The following is a 17,599-nucleotide window of genomic DNA, read 5'->3' as shown; positions in this document are numbered from 1 at the left end:
TAAATATTCTTTGGTGAAACTTTGTTTCACTTATGTATCTATGAATTCACAATTAAGCATACCTTCCAGTTCCAGCAACATTCAGTACCCAGGAAGCTACAGTAAGCAGGGTGGGGATTAGAGTTCAGTGAGGCAGGGCTCAGGCATCCAGGCAATGCCTTCCCAGTACATGAAGAGACCCACTTTTAGGCAATGGGTATGGAAGTTTGGGAAAAAAGTATAAATCCATATGACAACCCCCCACATAGGCCTGAAAGCAACACTGTTTTTAGTGATGAATAGATATAGCATAAATTATTTTCCAGAGTTGCTATTGACTTTTTTTTTTTTTTTGCTCCTGGCTATTGATGTTGGCAGTTATGATTTGCAGTTCACAATAATTGGTCCTTCGTGTATTACTCAATGATGCAACTTAAACACATGACCTAAGTGCATTATAAGTGTGAGTGTTAACAGCCTGTCTTTGACTTGGCCTGTGGATTGCTTATTGTGCTTCATATTGAGATAGTGTTAGTTTAATTTTAACACTGTGAACCTTGTGACCATATTTTCTAAGAGTTCAGATAATGAATATGAGAATGATTATGATACCAAAGCCAGATGTAGACATCACCATAAAAGAACGTTAAATGACTGTGTTATTTTAATGACAGATGGAGGGACACACACAACCAGATTAGGGACGTAAATAACCAAAACAGTACATTCTGCACAATAGACAGAAAAGAACTTAGGGTTGGGCATGGTGGAGAAAGGGATGCGAAAGCATGAAAGTGTACATGGAGACTGAATCTCACAAGTCTGAGCTCAGACAGGCAAGTCCTTCAAAAGCAATCAAAAGTTGTATCATCCCCCAAAGACATTTCTTGGTTGAAAATACTGGATGCTAAATTAGCTTGAGCAGAACACATAAATGAACATGCATTGTCATTTCTTTGATTGCTCTATGAGACTGAATAAAGTCACATCTCCCGATTCAGAGATCCCAACTAAAATGTCCTGAGGGTGAACAAAAGGGAACATTTGGATAATAGATGTGTTGGCCCCTTGCAGGGTAGAACTGACTCTGTCAGGTATTACTACAGATGCTTTCTACACTCTATCAATTGCAGCAGCAGCAACACAAAATGTTCCCCCTATTATTTAGGTACTTTGATTTGAAAGATTGAGTTTGAATTCATGTTCTGGATTTCTGTGAAGATTTTAATAAGATTGCAGAAAACACAAAAGATTATTGATATCTTGTCCAAATAAATACAAACTGGACTTTGCTCATCTATGTACATATTTGAAAAATAGTGCATGTAGTAAAAGAAGAGGTTCAAGATTATGAGGTTAGTAGCACTAGAGCCAGATAGTAAGTTTGGCTTTGAACACACTGAGATGCCGCAAGTCACTGGGCTGAAAAGACCCAGGGAGCAGCGGGTCTGCTGCTTGGAGGAACACAAAGGACACTTAAGAAGAGCCTGGAGAGGACAACAGAGGACCACATACATTTAATGGCCTGGCAAGGAAACTTGGGACATTAGAGAGGTAGGGGGAAGAAGAAAATGGCAGCGGGGCCTTGGAGGGGAAAGTGTGGAGAGTGCTTTGTGCTACTAAGTTCAAGAAAGTACTCAAAGGTGTCCTTGGATAGAGAAAATGTATGACCTCAACCCTTGTTGGATAAAATCTGCATTAATTAACAGGATGCTATACTATGGACCGAATGTTTGTGCTCCCCCAAATCCACATGCTGAAATCCTAACGCCCACTGTGATGTTATTAGGAGGTGGGGCCTTTGGGAGGTGAATAAGTCATGAATGAGACATTATGGTTTGTTTGCTGGGTTTTTTTTTTCTTGTCTCATCTTTAGACAGTTCTACCTGCCTTTTAATCTTTGTAGGGAATGGATATCAGGGTAGATGCCATCCTCTATATCTTATTCATTAGGATTTTTAATTGATATGATACTTCCAAGGATTCTAGCATTTGCCTTGTCATAGCAGCAATTTTATAATGAAGAAAGTGGCAAGCATCAAGACTAAGACTGAGGATAGGGCATTGCTCTCACCAGAAATTTATTAACATTATTTTCTAGGTGATACTGTTAATAATTAAGATAAATGGTGGAATATTCATTGAATGTCAGAGAGGTTCTTTGACAAATTATAAGCTGTGGTCAAGATAAAGCTTAATAAATAATTTGTTGAGTAGGAAAAAAATAAGAATTATCAGAATATGGCAACACCAAATGCTGGTGAGGATGTAGAACAACAGGAACTCTTATTCATAGCTGGTAGGAATATAACAGGGTATAGCCACCTTGGAAGACAGTTTGGCAGTTTCTTACAAAACAAGCATACTCTTACCATTTGATCTAGCAATCACGTTCCTTGTTATTTACCCAAAGGAGTTGAAAACTTATGTCCACACAAAAACCTGTACACATTTATAGCAGCTTTATTTATAATTGCCAAGTTGGAAGCAACCTAGATGTCTTTCAGTAGGTGAATGGGTAAACTGTGGTATATCCAAACAACGTGATATTATTCGGTGTTAAAAAGAAATGAGATAGTAAGACATGAAAAGACATGGAAGAAATTAAATGCATATTATAAGTGAAATAAGCCAATCTGAAAAGGCTACATACTGTATATTTCCAATTATATGACATTCCAGACAAGGTAAAACCGTACAGACAGTAAAAAGATCAGTGGTTACCAGGGGTGGGGGGGAGGGATGGATGAATGGGTAGAACACAAAGGATTTTCAGGGCAGTGAAAATACTCTGTATGATACCATAATGGTAGACACGTGTAATCATAAATTTGTCTAAATCTATAGAATATACAATTAGAGTGAACCCTAATGTAAACTATGACTTTGAGTGATAATGATGCGTCAGTGTAGGTTCAGCGATTGTAACAAATGTACCACTCTGGTGCAGGATGTTCCCAGCCAGGGAGGCTGTGCATGTGTGAGAACAGGGAGTATATGGGAATTCTTTGTACTTTCTGCTCAGTTTTTCTGTAAGCCTAAAACTGCCCTAGATAATAAATTCTATTTTTAAAAAAAGGATAACACTCAATGACAATCTATTATTAGGACTCATTATAGCAATTCCACATTATTGTTATAGAAAAAAAATTTATTGATTAATATTAGTCCATTAATATAGAAAACCTTGCTATTTGGTAACTACTTTGCATGTACCAGAATATGTTTCCCACACCAGAAGAGGGAGGAATCTTATATTCTAATGTTTTCCTCATATGTGGCAGATAATATTAATACTTGCCAGATGGTACCGATGAACATCTGCATTGATCAGTCTGTGTTGCTGTCAAGTGGCAGCTAACTCAGAATTATAATATTAAAACTTTTTATTAAAGGCCACACTTGTAATTAATTTTTTAACTGGAATAAAATATTTACTATAGAGTACTATTTCATCATCTTCCTTTGAAAACATGGAGTTACGGCAAAAAGTACAATTATTTTAAGGAATAAGGACCAAACCACTTTAAAGAAAAATATACTTTACTGTAATATATTGAATATTTTAATATACAATATGGCAATTTTTCTGGGATTTAACCCTAGGACATAATTGCTGCTGGTGCTTAGCAAAAGGCTCTAGTTCATACTTAGCACTAATAAAACGCTTTTCTGAATAAAAACATAATACCAAACCAAATGAATCCACATATTTTCTTAAAAAATTACTTTAAAGTTCATTCTATTCAGCCTAATGACTAACACAATAAAGGGAGGTACACTAGCTCAACAAAATTGGCTGATTTTATATAGCATGTACCTTTAAGTCCACTTAATAATATAAATATTTTATTAAGTGATAGAGAACACCCAATATAACCATTTTTACAGAACTAGGAAATAAATTTCTAAGAAAGATTTTTGTAGACACCCATCATTCATACTCAACCACAAGGGTCTAACTCTAAAGAGGATAAAGCCAATGACTTTCCTCACAAAAGTTGCTTTGCTATCAAAATCTGTATTTCTGATCCGATAAGAGCATTGAGACAAGATGCAAATATTCCAAAGAAGCACAATGCACACTGTGATCACCTATTCAGCAACAGTGAGCACTGCATTCAAAACCATCTCATCGGCTTTCAGGAGTCTTTGTGGCTTCATGTGGCATGGGGCGTCACAGTTAAGATCCCTCTGGCTGTCATAACGAGAATGGGTTGGCAGGAGTCAGCATGTCTGAGGAAGGCAGAGCTTTTAGGAGTCTGTTGCAGTTGCACAGGCAGTTAGTTACTAGAGGATGTTCTGTGCCAAGATGGAGTCAACCATGAAAGAGGAGGACATGATATAGCAGCTCTAACATAGATGAAGGGAACACCCGACGACAGTCATGCCTCCTACTTAGTGATCAACCAGTCCAGACTGTAGCAAATCAGAGGTTACGGGAAAGGCTATGTTATAAGGATGAACAATTTGAGAGACATTTAAGCAATCAGCAAGAAGTTTGGGGTAGAAGTGGTGACAAATACATGGAAAACCAAGCAAATGGGACAATTAAACATTGTTGTATGAGAAAGGAAAAGTAATAAAAGGTTATTATGTGACTCAATTTTTTTTTTTTTTTTTTTTTGAGACAGAGTGTCACTTTGTTGCCCGGGCTAGAGTGAGTGCCGTGGCATCAGCCTCGCTCACAGCAACCTCAAACTCCTGGGCTTAAGCAATCCTACTGCCTCAGCCTCCCGAGTAGCTGGGACTACAGGCATGTGCCACCATGCCCGGCTAATTTTTTCTATATATATTTTTAGTTGTCCAGATAGTTTATTTCTATTTTTAGTAGAGACGGGGTCTCGCTCAGGCTGGTCTCGAACTCCTGACCTCGAGCGATCCACCCGCCTCGGCCTCCCAGAGGGCTAGGATTACAGGCGTGAGCCATCGCGCCCGGCCTATGTGACTCAATTGTGGAAAGTTTCCACATAGTCCCAATAAGTTAAATTGAATATTGATTTGGCTAAAATGACAGCATAACTATATTGCAAATGTCAGAAAATGGAGAATCTGAAAGAAAAAAAAATTAAAAGCAGCCCTAGATGGCAACAGGATGGACCAATAGGTAAGAGAAATTAGGCCTATGAACTAAGCTGAACTCTTGCCTATGAGGCTGGGTCTGTGAAATATTTCACTGACACATGTTGACTGCAACCTGGGCTATCAGATGAAGCACAAAGGCAGGAGAGAATCCATCATCCCTCTCAAGACTCTAAGATATCTATGTACTCCTTAACTTTTTACCCAATACATGTTAACTGCTTATTTGCTTTACCTTATGTATGATAGTACTGAGCACCAATCAAAATTATAAGAATGTCACTGTTGCTTCACTGGCCCCTTCTCCATTTTCTATGTAACAAAATGTATAAATATTGTGCCTCTTGTAGCCCACTACAGGACCGAGTTCTCGATTTGCTCTGAGTTTGTGTTACTGGGCTATAGTCCTAAGACTAAAAGGGGTGTCCCTGGGAGTGTGTCTGCTTTTATTATCTTTTTTTTTTTTTAATAACACACCTTGTATAATTGTTTGATTCCTAAATCTACGTGCTTTTATGTATAGCTTTAATAAAAATAAAAACAAATAATATCAACAACAAAAACTGTCTCATCCCAAGATTAAATAAGGTCAACCATATACACTGGCATTTCCTCCCCTGTGTTATTGAAGAAAGTCTCAATGTCACAAAGAATCCTTTTGTCTTCTTTAACAGTTATGGTCACAGTTTTCCTTCCAAGTTGACTCCTACTGCCAATTCTGAACAAAAGAAAAATTATTAATCAGAATATTATTTATCAAGTACTACATGTGCTACTGAATGATATGAGCTTCCTGTCAACCACTGGTGGGTGTTTATTTGCCAAAATTGTCTGTAGAGTGCTTTTAATTGGAACTGTAGATAAAGATCTACAGAAAAATAAAAGATTTCCTTTGCAGTTAGCGCAGAAAGATTCAAGGCTCATCTGGCTGCAAATGAGATTTTCTCAGGCATCTTGAGTGTTATCATTTATAAAGTAGATGACAGTATTGGTTTGGGGTAGTAAAATTAAAACCCATACCAAAGTGGGCCAGCCAAGAGTGGTGTCAGCCTGGGACAGATGTAAGCACTGGGGACAAAAACAAAAGGAACAGTTTTGTAATCCATTTTGACAGGCTTTTGGAACTGTAAACTGCAAATGTAAATTCTGAAATGTTAAGTATTGTTTAACAATATGCTGTTTAATACAACAGTCACTAGTCACATGTGGCTATTTAATTTAAATTAAAATAAATAAATAAAATAGAAAATTCAGTTCTTCAGTTACATTAACCACATGTCAATATTCACATGTGTTCTGTCACTCCTGTATTGCACAGTATGGGTACAGAACATTTCCATCATCACAGAAAGTTCTATTGGACAGCCTTGGTCCAGGACTTAAAATTTTTTCCAGCAGGGGGAAACCTCTAAGAATTTATTATGGTAACCCATATTTATCACTGCCTTCTGCTCAGTTCACCTCACATGCTGTAACACAAATGACTACAATAGGGCCAGGCACGCTGCACACACCTGTGGTTCCAGCTACTGGGGAGGCTGAGGCGGGAGGATTCCTTGAGCCCAGAGTTCGAGTCTAGCCTGGGCAACATAGTGAGACCTTATCTCTAAAAATGAAAAAAGTTTAAAAAAAAGACTAAAATACGTTTGCCTTTACCGCTCTCTACCAAAACAGATAACACAACCAATCAAAAACGTTCTTGCTGGAGCAACTTATATCAAATAAACAAGATAAGAGAAAAATATGGAAATACTGACTCATTCTTTATCTTGATACAAAGTCATTTTTATATTAATAGCAAGGCACAATTCAATTTATTTTGTGATAAAGCCACTATAACTAAGCCAGGGGCAATATAAACTACTAATACTACCAGAAAACTCGAAGCAAATTCTAATTATAGAGGAATCACCAAGAAAGGACAAAATATGAGCAACATGACTTTAAGACCTACATATAAGCTAAAGACAACCAGATCTAATAGCATTACTGATTTTTCCTTTGAATATCAACAGTGTAAAATCTAAAATCTTAGCTACATTTCACATTTGCTTTTTCACTGTATTCTGACCAACCATGAATATTCCCGAGTACAATTTAAATACCACGTTACGAAGTGATGATTATTTTCCTGATTCATATGCCTGATTTTCAAAATTGTCTGGCTGACAAAATCACCTTGAAAAACAATAAAGTCATGAGCCACATAATGACATTTTGGTCAATTACGGATTGCACATATAATGGTGGTCCCATAAGATTATAATGGAGCTGAAAATTCTTGTTGCCTAGTGACATCATCGCCATCATAAAGTCATAGTGCAATTACTTTTTTTTAGTGTAGCTTAAGGGTACAGTGTTTATAAAGTCTATAGTAGTGTACAGTAATGTCCTAGGCCTTCACATTCACTCACCACTCACCGACTCACTCAGAGAAATTTCCAGTCCTATAAGCTCCATTCATGGTAAGTGCCCTGTACAGGTGTAACATTTTTTTTTATCACTTATACCATATTTGTACTGTACCTTTTCTATGTTTAGATATGTTTAGATACACAAATACATACCATTGTGTTACAACTGCCTATAGTATTCTGTACAGTAACATGCTGTACAGGTGTGTAGCCTAGGAGCAATAGGCTATACCATATAACCTAGGTGTGTAGTAGGCTATACGATCTATATTTGTTTAAATACACTCTGAAGTTTGCACAACAACAAAATCACCTGAAGATGCATTTCTCAGAACACATTCCCATGGTTAAGTGACACATAACATTACATGAATTTATTTCACCAGAATAAAAGCAAGGAATTCAAAGAGGATGACAAATATTCAATTTGAGAATGTAGTTTTCACAAGTAGTAGGCAGATCGTAGTTTATGACTATAGATACTACTTGAACATAAAAATTAAGAACCTGAGATATGATAGTATAAATTAAAATTCTGATTCAAAAAGCAGCTGCTACATACTCTTCTAGGTCACAAAGTAGTAATGAACTATATATAATGGCATGGTTCACCATGGAGTGTGGTCTTTATTCCCCCCCCAACTTGAGCTGGCAAAGACTACTATAAACCTTACCCTAAACCAACTTTTGGTAGACAGATATTGTAATTAAATAAACGAGTGAAATACTTACCAATAAGTCAGTAGCAATCAAAAATTGGTTTGTCCTTTATCTGAATTTCCTCCTGATCATATTTTTCCCCTTCTGTCACTACCTGCAAAATATTAACAAGCCCTAATTCTCAGGAGTCATTTCTCAAGTCAGTGCTTAAGTTGGTAAACATGTATGAGACCAAGCATCCCTGCTGCTAGAGCACTGTGGCAGACAGGGCTTGAAAGGTAACAGTTTTATTTTGAGCAGGGGGCAAAGACAATGCTGCACTTCACAGCTACATTGTAACTAGATCCTGCATCAGTTTAAGGAAATATAGTTGATCCTTGAACAAAAAAGGTTTGAACTGCCCAGGTCCACTTATATGGATTTTCTTCTGCGCCTGCCACCCCTGAGACAGCAAGACTCCCCTCCTCTCCTTCCTTCTCAGCCTACTCAACATAAAGATAATGAGGATAAAGACTTTTATGATGATCCATTTCTACTTAATGAATAATATATTTCCTCTTCCTTATGATTTTCTTAATAGCATTTTTTATCTAGCTTATTTTATTGTAAGAATACAGTATATAATACATATAACATGCAAAATATGTATTAATTGACTACTTGTGTAATCAGTAAGGCTTCTGGGCAATATTAGGCTATTAAGAAAGTTTTGAGGGAGTCTAAAGTTATATTTAAATTTTTGATTACATGGGGGTTGGTGCCCCTAACCGTGCTGTTCAAGGATGACCTATAATTAAATATTAACAGCATCTTAATTAGTAATACTAGGGAAGAGCAGCTCTTATCACTGTAGAAACTGAAATCCCTGGCATGCATTTTCTCAGAAGCCAGTATACCCTGCACCTTGGTTTTACAAAGAAGAGTCTAAGTGGTCAATCTTTCATCTGTCATAAAGAGCATATAATTTCCCTCCTTAGCATTTCAGAGAGGAAAATGTTAATTAGCATCAGAGTTGGAATAAAAGGCCATTTGGTTTTCTACCTCTATTCTTACCCAATGGAGACCAGTTATTCATTCATTCTTTTAATTCTGGCTAAATCCAGGTATTATTGTACCAAATCTTAGAACAATGTACTCTAGACTTAAGAAAGAGGTTCAACTCAATTTTTCTCCTATCTGTTACAGTTGTTCAGTTTTTTTTTTCTTGTGTTTCTCTGCTAGCTTCATTCCAAATGCTAAGACACAATATTAGTTTCTGTAACTTTAGTACAGAGCTTAAACAAGATAAAATAAAAATGCCCTGGTTATACTTTTTATGTATACCAATTAGAAAAACATTACCCTCTTTCAAAATTATTGTAAAACATTGATCCTTTCAAGGGCCATTCTTCCTTCTTCACCAGAATTTGAAAAGGATCTGTCATGAACTTTTTGATAACTTCCAGCATAACAATTAGCATTGAGGCAGAAATCAACACAACCTTAAAAAAGAAACAATGACCAATTATGCTTACAAATCAATGAAGCAGATATAAAAGTTTTCATAACAATACTTAGAGAAATAATGTTTGAGACCAAGCGTCCCTGTCTTACTATAGAAATGAGCTAGACAGAGATTGTGGGAAACAATTGCTTTCAGCAGGGGGAACGGACAATATAGCACTTCACAGCTATACTGTAACAATTAACCCAACCTGCCAGCTAGAGAAAAATCATGTGCATACCTCCATACTTACATTTAATTTCTAGTAAATCTCACGGATTTGATCCTTAATCCCTTAGCTCAACATTTTGTCCCTTTGGGGGCAGCCCTTAACCAATGACTGATGAGTGGAGATATAAATTCACCAGTTTACTGCTTTTCTAGTAAGGACAACCCCAAGGATTGACTACATACACTGATTTTAGAGTTCTGCGACATTGAGCCACCTCCGCTTGATAGAGCAATTTGTTCACAGGCTGGCTTGCCTTCTTTCCCTTTCCTATCCCATTTCTCTACTCCCCTTCTATTCTTTCCTGGAAATTTTCTAATTACTTGCATATGAATCCCTGTCTCAGGGCTTACTTCTGGGGTCATAAGACACATGATATAAGTATTTTTAAATGAATAACGCTTCCCTTTAAAAGAAATATAACTCACTGTTTAAAAATATGTATTTCTGATGTAAAAAATAAAGTCACTTTGCCATTGCTGAGTGTAAATGAAGAAAACTGATCTGGAAAAGTCTTAAATTTTATATTTAAATATTAAAGATATTAATTCTTTACCTGTTATATGTTACAAATATTTTCCCCCATTCTAGTTTGTCAGTTGTCTTTTGACTTTATGATGTATTTGCCATGAAATTTGTTTTACGTAGTCAAATTTATCAAATTTTTCTTTTATTTCAGATCAATTTTGAGTCATAATTAGAAAGCCTTTTTCTTCTAGTACTGATTTCATTTTTCACATTTAGATCCTTGATTCATTTGGACTTTGTTTTTGTGTATGCTATGAGGTATGAATATAATTTTATCTTTTTCCAAATGGTCAACCAATTGGCCCAGCTCCATTTATTACAAAGCCCAACTTTGCTCCAATAATGTGTGAAACCACCTTTATTTTTAACTTTCTATGTGCACTTGGGACTACTTCTAGGTTATCTATTCTATTCTACTTGTCTTTTTATAAGTTCACACACTTAATAATTATAGAGATTTTGTAGCCTCTATAGCCATGAAACCTCTATGACAGCCTATTTTATAACCTGTATAATATAGTTTTAATTATAGAAGCTAAAAACAGCAATACTGTAAATCAATATTGAACTCTGGTTAGTTGTTTTTCACAGTGGTACCGGTTAGCAATTTTGAAACTACTTTATGTATTAATATATTATAGGATTGAACAAATAAGTGAATACTTGTGGACAATGAGAGCTAGGTTTCTTTCTCTCAAAGAAGTAGTTACAATTATGCAAAGGGCAGACCTGATTGAACCCTGAGATGTTGCATTGCCAGTGAGGTAATAATACGAACTCAAGTTGTTTTTTAAATATTCATGCAGATAGAGATAGAAACAGATCTAGATGTGTGTGGGTGTATGTGTACATTGTATGTGTATATAAATCTAATTTCCTAGAGCTGTCTACTGAGAAAGCCTAAAAGCAATAGCATCATAGTAGCAATGAACACACACATCCTATAGCCCAGATACTAGCTTTTAAATAACATGCTTCTGTAAAAGGAACCAGGAATCTTTGGAGAAATGGTTGCTCCAAGGCAGGAGCAGAGAAAGAGCAAGATGAACTTGGAACATCTTGCTGTGCTAGAAAATAGGGAACGAAGGGGACACGTAAAAAGAATACAGGAACCAGCCTGAAGAGACTCCCACTGGCCCAAAACCCGGACAACTGAGCGACAAATAAATATTGATAGACTATAACCCACAGAATAATAGCAGAATCTATGAACCCACCGATAATAAATAAGTAAATGAATAAATAAATAAAGAAGAAGGGAAAACTCTTCCTTACGGTAGAAAAATAGGAAATAAACATCCTGTAGCTTGTGTCCTGTGGGGAGAGGGGAGAGAGGGCTGGGAAGCGGGACTGGAGGCAGAAACCCCAGAGTGGCTGCTCGGGGCCTCTGGTCCTGCTCCCCCTTGACCCTGGGTCTCCCCGCACCTGCCAGCGCCCCGGCCCGGCGCACTGAGCCCAGCCACTCCCCGCGCCGTCACTCGTCGCCGGGCGGCCACAGCAGGCCCGGGCCACGCTGCCGCCGGCGGCACTGGATCCGCAGGGGCCGCCGCCATGTCTTCGGAGCCCGGATCTGCGGCTGCGCCCCTGCTACGACCCGCTCACCCTCCGTCGGTAGGGAAGCCTCTTGTCCGCCTCTGGCCACCGTCCAGGTCAGACCCAGGAATGAGCCAATCCAAGAGAGGCATTCGGGGGGCGTCGCCGCTCCCAACCACCGGGCGCCGCCCTACCCCCTCGGCCCCGCGCCAGGCGCGTGCGCGCTGGGCGTGGTCCCTGCTTCCTGGGGCCCCTGGATCTGCCGGGTCCTCAGCCTTCTTGGGCCCCTCAGGTGTCAAAAAAGATTTGAAAAAGGCAGCAAGAGGATGGTGGCTAACCTAATCATGAAAGAAAGGGGAGCACAAGCAAAATACAAAATGATAAGGGGGAAATAATCATCGAGACAGAAAAACTTCAAAGAAATGCACAAGATTACTCTATGTCATAAATTTGAAAGCCTGAATGAAATGGATGAGATTCTGAGGAAATATGATTTGCCGAAACATTCCAGAGATAGAAATTCTAAGTAAACCAATTATCATAGAAGACAGATGTTGTCAGAGACCTGCATTTTCCCATACCCTAAATACACGAAAGCACCAGGCTCAAAGTATTTCATAGGAGAATTCTGCTGTCAAACTGTGAGGAACAGAGTCGGATGCTATTGATTCTGTCTTGAGCACAGAAAAACAAGGAAACATTCCAAATTCTGGGGTAGGACAGTGAAGGTCTTGGCCTTGCTAGCTGAAAGCAAACTGCTTTTGGTGGTCTTTATTAACGAATATAGAGGAAAAACAGTATTTGCTGGATCAATAGCCACATACCAGAGGATATGTTAATTTGCCCAACCAATGAAACCACATCTGGTACAGCAGCTGCAACTGGAGTCAGCACCTAGTTAAATTTACGATAATCCATTGTTATTCTCTAAGACCAATCTATCTTCTGCACAGGCCAAAGGAGCAAGTTGACTGGGGATGTGATGGGAGTTCTTTCCAAAAGGGGACCTAATCTTTTCTTCACTCTGGTCACACTTTTCTTGGTCTGTAAACTGGCTCAAGTCTGGGAACTAAAGAAGGGGCTGTGACTCTCTGTTTTTATGATTTAAATTAGACTGTTTTCATTTACTTAGAACTTTTCCGCTGATAGAGATCAAATAAAAATTAGTAGGCCTCCTATCCATTCTACTTCTAGGAACACCATGATCAACTAGCCAATGCCATATGTCTGTAAGAGTCAGACTATTCTTATTACCACTTTAACTCTGCTGTCCACTATGGTAACCACACTCAGCTTGCCTTTGGCGGTTGAGTGCCACCACTTGGTCCTTCTACCCTGAGATCTAATTACTCCCATTATATTTAGGTTTCCCAATGCAGTGACTGCAGTTCCTGCCATAAGGTCTGGCCTACAGAAAAGAATGATTACAGAGTTCTTCAAGGATGTCAGGGCTCCTCTCAGAAAATTTATTTCTCATAGTTGTGGTGAAAGGTGTGTCTTTTGGACCCTCCCCACATCCCAGGTTGGAAGAGTAGGTGCTAAATGACCAATCCACTCTAACATTCCAATCTCCCTAAGCCTTTAAATACCTTCCTCTACATGAAACCCAGGCAGGCCAAGCATTTCTAACTCAGTTTGGGGGTTAGGATTTCAATGTATGAGCATATGTTGAACACATGAATCACCTTTTGGTCCATGCTTCAGCCAACCAACTGTTAGAGCCATTTCTAACTTTCTGAGCTACAATATTCAATGCAGAATCTCTGTGTAGTAGGCCCATATCAATAAATTCAGCCTGACCCAACTTCACATTCCTTCTACCATTATGTCACACCCTTAATATCCATTCCCACACACATTCCCCAGATTTTTGTCTATATAAATTAGAGAACCCAAGTAATTCATTTGAAGTGTAGTGTACTTCCTCATGGGCTATGCTTTGTAATTCACCTTTAGGGACCTGCTGGGACTTGAGTCTAGTTACAGGTCTAGAATCAAAGAGGGATGGTGGAGGTGGATCCTGAGGAGAATCAACATTGTTTTGCATGGCAGCTGCCTCAGGGGAGACCATCACAGTTTCTTCGGGCAATGCAGGATAAATTCCCTAGATGGAGGTGGAGAGGCTACTGCTACTGGCAAAGAAGACTCATGAGAACATAGGTGCAAAATGTCCCAGCTCCATTAGGGTCTTCTCATGTGTCCCTATTCCAACTTTCAGAATCCCATTCTTTTCAATCAATGTGCTCACTTTAACAGTAGAAATATTTTGAGGTTGGGAATTCAATTTGTGTTGTAACAGTCATTTGCAGGATGAGATAAAATCCAAAAGGAAACATGGGAAAAGAGAGTGGAAAAGCAGAGGTAGAGGCAGGTGGGCTACCCCCCATTTCCATGTGTATGCACATACCCCTCTGCCGGGGTGGTAGGCTGATTCTGGGAAACAGAAAGGTAACAGTGGAATGACTGTTAGGATGGTGTGAGCTTGAGAGACTTTTTCATTTCTTGGGTTTGCCTATCCAATCAGCTGTGGAATAGGTGGTATATTTTTCAACACCACTTTTCACTCTCTGACACCAACTGAATGTCCAACAATTCAATTCAACTCTGACACTATCTGGAGTTAGCATAGACCTCACAGATAAAGGGCTTATCAGACATCAGTTGCAAGTATTCAGACTCCTGTACTTCCAGTTGGCTGTAAATTGGGAGTTCTCATAACGTCTTTCTCAGGTTTGATAATTTGCTAGAATGACTACCAGTTTATTATAAAACAGGGGTCCTCAACCTATGGTGAGTTGTATAATTATTTCACTATATATTACAATGTAACAATAATATAAATAAAGTACACAATAAATGTAATGTGCTTGAATCATCCTGAAACCATCTTCCCAGTCTGTGGAAAAATTATCTTCCATAAAACTGGTCTCTGGTGCTAGAAACGCTGGGGACTGCTGAACTAAGGCATTTGAAGATCTCTGGCCTAGGCCAGTGGTGCTCAAAATGTGGTCTTAGGACCAGCAGCATCAATATTCCTAGGGATTTGTTAGAAATGTAAGTGCTCAGGTCCCACCCCAGACTACTAAATCAGAATTTCTGGAGGTGGGGCCCAGGAATCTACATTTTCATAAAAATTACCTCTATTCCCAGGTGATTCTGCTAACATTTGAGAACCACTGATATAGACTAAACTGGGGGGGAACATGGTGTTCCAGGCATCCCCACCCTCATCTGTGGCACCAGAAACTGAGGAGGCCAAAGTGACAACTGTTACTGTCCAAGGTAGGTCCTTTGTCTTTCTCTCCATTGTCAGAGGCTGCACTGACAGACAGTCCACCCAGAGGGAGACGGAATCTGCCTTGACAGTGCTTCGAGGATGGTTTCTCTTTTTAAGCTAAAGCCCTTAAAGGTTTGTTGTCAGGCCTAAATGATATTTGTAAAATGCCAGGCACAGAGCAGTCACTTGTTATCTGGTGGAGGTAGTTGCTATACCTGACACTGCCAATCACAACCATAACAGATGTCCAATAGATGTGAATGATTTTTAACTGATTCACTAGAGAGGCAGTCAGAGTATTCTAGCTTGTTCCTCTTATTTTGCCAGCCAAGGTGTCTTAGTGCATGTTGTGCTGCTATAACAATACTGCAGACTGGGTAATTTATAATGAACAAAAATTTATTTGACTCACAGTTCTGGAGGCTGGGAAGTTCAAGACTGAGGGGCTGCATCTGGTGATGGCCTTCTTGCTACACCATAAAATTGCAGAAGCCATCACATTGGTAAGAGGGAGATAAAAAAGTCGACCCAATTCATCCTTTTATCAGGAACCCACTCCCATGATAACAGCATTAATCCATTCAAGAAGGCAGAGCCCTGGAGATCTAATCAGCTCTTACGGGTCCTCCCTCTCAATACTGTTGCATTGGGGATTAAGTTCCCAACACACGAACTTTGGGGGACACATTCAACCCACAGCACAAGGAAACAGAAAAGATATTATAATTACAAAGGAGAAAAGGAGGCAGGGAAGAGGGGAGGGTGGGAAGGAAGGAGAGAAGGCAGAAAGAATGTCAGTATTCACAAGAGCAATGACCATTTTCTTGGAAGAATAAGGAGGTATGAGCTATTGAACACTAGCTATGTGGTCGTTTCTTCATAATTCCAGTTATAGGATTTCAGAGCCAAAAAAGGGAGCTTGGAGATCACAGACCCACCTCCTCACTGCCCAGGTGAAGTAGTCAAGGCACTGAGACAGCAAGTGTTAGAGATGTGGGCAGAATTAGCTTCTGAGGGTAGGCACTGCCTGCTACATCTTACCATAAATTGAGCTAATTTATCTCCTTGGAAACCTTTGAAGACTGTGAAAGTACAGAAGACATGGGAAAGGAGTGCAGTGCTCTGAATGTGATTTATTTCCTTTCTGTTTATTTCTTCTCTTTCTTATTTTAATTCACAATCTTCTCCTCCATCCATTTCCTCTCCTACATTTCTTATCTCTCTTCTTTTCATAATTCTAACTCATAAGGACATGGCCTAATTGAGAAAGCTGAGGACTCTGGATCTTCAAAGTGAATCCAGACCCTCCCAGATCAGCATGCCCCCACATCACCTGTGTCCTTAGCAATGCCCTGGTTTCTGGTGACCAAAACTCACAATGGGCTCTGACTGAGCACCAGGGTTCTGACTACTATCAACAGCCAATATCTCATTTGTTTCCTTGAAAATACTTGTGACCCTCGAATAGCCAGAAACCACTATGGAAACACAATCTAAAGCTGCTTCACCTCCTTTGGATCCTTAACTCTTTTCTGAATCTCTTGGAAGAGGTTGCTATGAAAATGGGTGCCCTACTTGTGCAGACAGAGTGCAAAGTGCCCAAACCTCACAGGGGGAGGAACTTCTCTACAAATCTAAAGTCACAGGTGGACTAACATCATTGCTTAACCATAGCCCACAATTGTTGTTCCAGAAAGCCTTTAAAAATGTCCCCACCCCCCTGGGATGAGTGGCTACTCCTAGAAATTGGAGCCAGGGTGTTTGGGGCTTGGCTTTTTATATATGGAAGAAGAAAGACATGGCTGGGAACATGTGAGTGGTCCTACCACTCTCACGGCCTGCCGGATATTCAACACCCCACCCCCGGATTTCGGGGCTACCCTGACCAAATTCCCCTTTGCTCAGGTTTTTCCCCGCGGAGCTCTGCTGAACTGGCGGGTTAGTCTTTTGCTGCCTGTCACGTAGAGTCTGGAGCCACCTAAAAAAGCCACGGGATAATGGAGCTGATGGAGAGGAGGCCCAGCATAGGGCCCGTGCCACAGCCTCTCCAGAAAGAAGCACGGGCGCCCCTGACGGGTGACAGACGGAGCGGTGGCGCACAGGAGCAGCTGCACAGAGGAAAAGGCCCCCAGGGTGGAAAGCTGAGTGTGCATATGCGTGCCCAGCCTTGTCGGTACGTACCCTGCGCTCCGGGCTCCAGTGCGGGTGTGCCTGTGGAGGCCGATGACTGCGTGAGGCAGCCCTGATGGGGGAAACACACTCCGACCGCCCCACCCCTGCGCAGCACCCGTCCCATCCCGGAGACAGGAGACGGGGGCCGGCAGCAGGGCCTCGCCGGCCTTACTCCCCGGGCTCTGGCAGGAGGGCTGCGCCTCTCCCAGTCAGCCCTTCTCGCTGCGGGCGGGGAGGGAGGC

The 17,599-nt window shown here is 40.0% G+C and overlaps 1 long non-coding RNA gene and 3 other non-coding genes across 7 annotated transcripts; all 4 read right to left on the bottom strand.

Annotated features, from left to right (window-relative positions):
- Positions 1–3,504: 3,504 nt before the first annotated feature.
- LOC123630313 lies at positions 3,505–17,539 on the bottom strand. 4 transcript variants are annotated; one of them, XR_006732649.1, is made up of 5 exons: positions 11,651–11,792; positions 9,477–9,616; positions 8,208–8,289; positions 6,082–6,667; positions 3,505–4,398 (listed from the first exon to the last, which is right to left on the bottom strand). It is a non-coding gene; the product is annotated as an uncharacterized LOC123630313 (long non-coding RNA). The 4 variants fall into 4 exon arrangements; XR_006732650.1 differs by lacking the exons at positions 3,505–4,398; positions 11,651–11,792 and adding exons at positions 4,850–5,779; positions 17,367–17,539; XR_006732648.1 differs by lacking the exons at positions 3,505–4,398; positions 11,651–11,792 and adding exons at positions 4,850–5,779; positions 11,801–11,946.
- LOC123630865 lies at positions 8,039–8,169 on the bottom strand. Its single transcript, XR_006732806.1, has one exon. It is a non-coding gene; the product is annotated as a small nucleolar RNA SNORA4 (small nucleolar RNA).
- On the bottom strand, positions 8,357–8,487 carry LOC123631280. The gene has a single exon (XR_006733120.1). It is a non-coding gene; the product is annotated as a small nucleolar RNA SNORA63 (small nucleolar RNA).
- LOC123630980 lies at positions 9,240–9,424 on the bottom strand. The gene has a single exon (XR_006732895.1). It is a non-coding gene; the product is annotated as a small nucleolar RNA SNORA81 (small nucleolar RNA).
- Positions 17,540–17,599: the final 60 nt, after the last annotated feature.

The sequence above is a fragment of the Lemur catta genome, chromosome 1 (assembly GCF_020740605.2).
Source record: "Lemur catta isolate mLemCat1 chromosome 1, mLemCat1.pri, whole genome shotgun sequence".
Lineage (NCBI taxonomy): Eukaryota > Metazoa > Chordata > Mammalia > Primates > Lemuridae > Lemur > Lemur catta.
Note: the sequence above shows the minus strand (reverse complement) of the source record. Positions and strands in the feature narration are given on the sequence as shown.